At 40.1% G+C, this 5,661-nt stretch overlaps 1 long non-coding RNA gene across 4 annotated transcripts in view; it reads right to left on the bottom strand.

The window, feature by feature from the left end:
* The window catches only part of LOC138146793 (uncharacterized), a 17,410-nt gene extending 16,403 nt beyond the window's left edge, over nt 1-1,007 (bottom strand). For all 4 annotated transcript variants that reach the window (XR_011164594.1, XR_011164595.1, XR_011164592.1 and 1 more), the window contains exons 1-2: nt 965-1,007; nt 579-638 (exon numbers count right to left, since the gene is read on the bottom strand). This is a non-coding gene — a long non-coding RNA (uncharacterized lncRNA). The remainder of the gene's footprint in view (nt 1-578; nt 639-964) is intronic.
* Nucleotides 1,008-5,661: the final 4,654 nt, after the last annotated feature.

Here is a 5,661-nt window from a genome sequence, read left to right as displayed (position 1 = left end):
AGAGAGAGAGACAGAGACAGAGACAGAGAGAGACAGAGAGACAGAGAGAGACAGAGCGACAGAGACAGAGAGAGAGAAGGAGGGAGAGAGACAGGGAGAGGGAGAGGGGGAGAGAGAGAGACAGAGAGACAGACAGATAGACAGAGAGACAGAGAGAGACAGAGAGAGAAATTGACTTGCCCAAGGAGTGGAAAGAGCCCTAGATTTGGAGTCAGTGGAAATGGGTTTGAATTTAAGCTCTATAAGTCTATTGTGGATTTAGATGTATGACACATCTTAGAAATCATCCAACCTTAGATAGGCTCAATCCTACCTTCTATTTTACAGCTGAGGAAACTGGGACCCAGAGAAGTAAGATGACTTGTCCAGACTCACCTAGCTAGCCAGTCAGACAGAATTCAAGCCCAGGTCCTCGGATTCCAAATCCAGTGCTCTTTTCATTACCCCACAACTGTCTGTTTGATGTTTTCTACAGCTCTACTTTCAGCTTGAACATTTGATGAAGCCAATACCATGGGGTAATGGGTAAAGTCTTGAACTTAAAATCACCAAGATCTGAATTCTTGGAGTCTCATTACCTATATGAAGGTACTCAGCTGGTATGAGCATCAGTTTCCACATCGCCTCTTAGGGTTGTTCTGAGGACCAAATGAGAAAATATATGTAAAGCACTTTGTGAACCTTAGAGTGCTATATAAACATTAGATATTATCATTACATCTGAGAGAGCTGAGATCCAGAGTGGGAGAAGCGATGTGCCTAAGGTCTCAGTAAGTGGCAAAGTCAGGATTTGAACATGTCTTCTCACTTGAAAATGCTTAAATGAACTGATTTATGCACACAGCTGATTTCATAGCACCATCATTTATAGTTAGTGTTTGCATTATCAGAACTAAAAACAAAACAAAAATGGGCCCTACTACAACATGCTAGTGAGAATGAATGGGATTCTTTAATTAGATACCTGCCAGACTGGTCAAATCCTGCCAAGTTGGCCACCATAGCATAGCACCTTAGCCGGACACCCAATTTATATGCCTCATGTGGGCGATTCCTCTGTCCCCAAGATGGTCTTGCTCCTCCCCACTAAATCTATTTCAGGGACTTCCCATGCTCATCCTTTTGGCATCTACTCACCCCACCCTCCCCTCTGGCCCTGTGTCATTAGTGATTTTCTGCCCAACTGGAAATGATACCCTCAGTGAAGGCAAAGCAAACAGGCTAGTTCCGGTCTTGGCTCCAGGAGGACTGGGTCTTTCTACCTGGCCCCACCCTGTGTTTCCTGTCCTGCCTCCTTGGCCCACATTTCATCCTCAAGGATGTTTCCTCCAAGTCTAGCTTTCTGCCTGGGCAATAATTAGAGGGCTGGGTTCTTCTCTTCAATAAATGTGGGAAGGAGATTGTCAAAGAAGGAGTATCCAGTTCATGGGCTTGGATAAACTCCTGAAATTCTCTCTTGCTGTTGGCATGAGTAAGCCCAGGACTTTGTCAATAATAGGTGTTCAATAAATGATTGTGGAATTGAATTGAATTGAATTGAATTAAAGAGTTATCACCTTGCTTGGGCCTCTAGCCAACTTGGGAACAATGTCTGGAATAGAGGAAGTGATAGTGTCTGTGCAAACCATACTGCTCTTGTGACATAATTTGAAGTATTATATTCAATTCTGGGCACCCCATTTCAGGGGGGATATTGAAAAATGGAGGATTTCTATAGAAAGTGGCCAAGATGGTGAGGAAACTGGAAACCACCCTGTACAAGATTTAACTGGGAAAAAAGCTGGGCACAGGAAGCCCACAGAAGAGAAGACTTGTTTGTGGTTGCTATCTTTGAAACTTTGAAGAGTTCAGACCTGAGCCCAAAGAGAACCGGGATCAATGTTATAGGTTTATAGGGAGCTTTATTTTAGTTGAATAGAAAGAAAAACTTCATAACTATAAGAGATGTCCAAAAGTGGAATAGGCTGTTCTGGGAGGTCGTAGGTTTCCTACCAGTGAAGTTTCCCAAGCAGATATGGATGTTCATTCGGAATCATAGATTTAAAGCTGAAAGGAATCTTAGATGCCACTGAGTGCCATCCTTTCATTTTACAGATGAGGACACTGAAGCTAATAAGAATCTGGGACAGGATTTAGACCTAGGTTTTCCTGCCACTAAGAGCAATCCTTTAACCTCTAGGTCACCCTAGAATTACTCTCTAGTTGTGGATCGGACTAAGGCAATCTTTAGTCCAGGTACTCTTCTGACCCCAAGATTCCATGATTTGGTGAATTGTCTGCCCACCGTACAGATGGGCAGCAAGGTAAGGAAAGTTGCGATATCAAAAATTAACTTTAATCAAATGAGATATTTGTTAAGGGCTTAGCCCAGTGCTGGCATATCATAGGCTCTATGTAAATGTGTATTCTTTCCCTCCCCTCCCTCTTTCTAACTGCCTAAAGATCTATTAAGAGAGACTTATAGAGAACTCACAGCACAAGTGCTCACATGGTGGTCAGAAGGGATACAAGGACACTCAAGGCCTCTCTTAAGAACTTTGGAGCTGATTGTGTGACATGAGAGACATTGGCATAGGACCTCTCAGCATGGCGTGCCCTCATCAGAGAAGGTGCTGTGCTCTATGAACAAAGCAGAACTGAAGTAGCTCAAAAGAGATGCTCAAATTTAGAGAATCCACCCCACATGTCCATGGGGATTGTTTGTGCCTGACCTGTGGTAGAACGTTCTGAGCTCATATTGGTCTGATCAACCATAGTCAGATGCACTGTAACTTGACTCTAGTGTAGTGATGTCATTTCGGTTTTCTTCTAGAATGGAGGACAACAACCAGAGCCAAGCCTAAAGATCTCCCAGAGGTGGATGGTGGTTCCTTTAAACCTTTTCTGTGGGTGATGGACCCCGTTAGCAGTTTAGTGAAGCTACGAACCCCTTCTTAGAATGTTTTCATGTGCATAAAATCAAATACATAGGGTTATAAGCTTAAAATATTTAAATATAATATTTAATTTTTAAATTAATTGGTAAATTTGCTACTACAAAAGTCTATGTCCCTAATTTTAAATATTAAAATTTATCTTAAAATAAAATTACTAAAATATAAAAAAGTTTTACAGATCCCAGGTTAAGAACCCTTACTTTAAATAGTAAATTCACTAGCCAAAACTAGGTATCATTTACAAAAACACCTGAGTTACACGCAATCAATTAATAAACATTTACTAAGTTCATAGTACATGCCAGGTACCATATTAGGCAATGGGAATACAAAACCAAATGAGCTTCCTCTTTAGTTTCACGCTGTAGTGTGCATAGAGTGTGGTTGAGATCAGTTTTCTCGTACCAGTTAGACAGATCTCTTTTCTACTACTAGGGATGTCCCTGGGAAGATTTGAAGCTTCTCATTTCTCTAAGATTGGTCATTAGCTGATTAACTTTTTCAGGCACTACTACTCATGAAGAGGTTGTTGTTGTGGAGTCATTGCAGTTGTATCTGACTCTCCATTTGGAGTTTTCTTGGCAAAGATATTGGAGTAGTTTGTCATTTCCTTCTCCAGATCATTTTACAGATGAGAAACCTGAGGCATTTTGGGGTTAAGTGACTTGCTTAGGGTCATATAGCTATTGTCTGAGGCCAGATTTGAACTCATGTCCTCCTCACTCCAGGGCCAGCACTCTATCCACTGTACCATTTACCTTCCCTTATAAACTCTCCTTAAATAAGATCTCCCCTATGCATATGTTAAAAGTTTTTATTTTAAAATTATATGAAATATACAATTTATAGGAAATTCATGGCAGATTATGTGACAGATATGACCACATTATAACAATTCAGTAATACACTAAATACTTATATATCAAACTAGACATAAAGCAAGGAGATACACTCTTATCTAAGATGTGAACCAGTGCTATGGAAGACATTCTGCATAGACTCCAAACAGAAGAGTTCCCCATAAATAATGAGGTTATCTAGATTCACAGGTGGCATTATCTTAACAACCTTGAGCCCTGGAATACTACTAGATCTCCCCCAAGGAAGACTGAGAAAGAAAGAGATTGGTCTGATTGGCAAAAGAAAGTGAATATTAAGCATCCACTGTTCAGGGTATGACATGAAACTGGATGGGCAGCCCATTAAAGTTTATCAATATATCTAACTTGGACAGGTGCTATATCTTAATAGTTAATTAAGTTGAGCCTGGAACTGAGTTAAATATAGAGATCGGGATTACATTTTGGAAAGCGTGACCCCAAACTGTTTGCTGCTACAAAGCCTCCTTAAGACTTTGCTACTACAAAAGTCTATCTCCTTAAGACCAGTGTGGTATAATATTAAAAGAGTTGTGCATGTGGAGTCTGCGGGCCCAGGTTATAATATTAATTTAACTACCAGCATGGCCTTGGGCAAATCACTTCATTTCTTTTGGCCTCAGTCTTCTCCTCACCTGTACAATGAAGGGGTTGCATCAGATGACCTTGAATCATTACAGATCTCTGTAGCCTCTAAATCTGTGATCCTATGAATATTCTCCCAGTAATGCTTTGTCTGTGATTCATAGAATACTGCAATCTTTGAAGAATCAAAATTACAAGTGTCCCAAAGGGCAATGGAAAGACATGCAGTGGGTGTAAATAGGCTGCGGCATATTACTAATGATGTAACTGACAACACAGAGAAGGTAGAGATGCTCAGTTCCTAAGACATTTCTGTTTTCTCTGCCAAGGAGAAAAATGAAAGAATAAAAATGGCTAATAGGTAATCAAAACCCAAGAGAAGCAGGGAGATACTTATACATCCTCCGATGCTTAAAAAACTGGGAAATATGACTGCTGGCCAATGGGTCAGGGATATTGGAGACTGTGGAGAAGGGGGGAGGTGCCACAGGCCTGGAGAATAGTGATTGTCCTGATTTTTGGGGAAAAAGGGGAAGAGAACAGAGTCTGTAAACTATAGACAGGGAGAATGACTTTGATTCCTGGCACAATTCTAGGATGAGTTATTAAAGATATGGTTAACTAACATCCTGAAAAGGAAAGAGTGATCACGAAGAGCCAGGCTGTCTTTATTGAGAAGGTTTTGGCAGTCTTTCCCTTTTCTTTTCTTCTCTTTTCTTTTCTTTTCTTTTCTTTTCTTTTCTTTTCTTTTCTTTTCTTTTCTTTTCTTTTCTTTTCTTTTCTTTTCTTTCCTTTCCTTTCCTTTTCTTTTCTTTTCTTTTCTTCCTTCCTTCCTTCCTTCCTTCCTTCCTTCCTTCCTTCTTCCCTTCCTTCCTCTCTTTCTTTCTCTTTCTTTCTTTCCTCCCTTCTTCTCTCCTTCCTTCCTTCTTCCCTTATTCTTTCCTTTTCTCTCTTTCCTTTCTCTTTTTCTTTTTTCCTTTCTTCCTTCCATCCTCCTTTCTTCATTCCTTTCTTTTTCTTTCTTTCTTCCTCTTTCCTTTTCTTTCTTTTCTTTCTTTCCTTTCTTCCTACAATCTTCCTTCCTTCCTTTCTTTCTTTCTTTCTCTCTTTCTCTCTCTCTCTCTTTCTTTCTTTCTTTCTTTCTTTCTTCCTTCTATCCTTCTTTCTTTCTTCCCTTTTTCTTTCTCTTTTTTCTTTTTCTTTCTTTCCTTTCTTCCTTCCATTCTCCTTCCTTTCTTCTTTCCTTCCTTTTTTCCTTCCTT

The sequence above is a fragment of the Petaurus breviceps genome, unplaced genomic scaffold (assembly GCF_028583685.1).
Source record: "Petaurus breviceps papuanus isolate PSGF00001 unplaced genomic scaffold, PetGlider_PUasm1.0 90775, whole genome shotgun sequence".
Classification (NCBI taxonomy): Eukaryota; Metazoa; Chordata; class Mammalia; order Diprotodontia; family Petauridae; genus Petaurus; species Petaurus breviceps.
The sequence above is the reverse complement of the archived record's forward strand: the minus strand, read 5'-3'. Positions and strand labels throughout refer to the sequence as shown.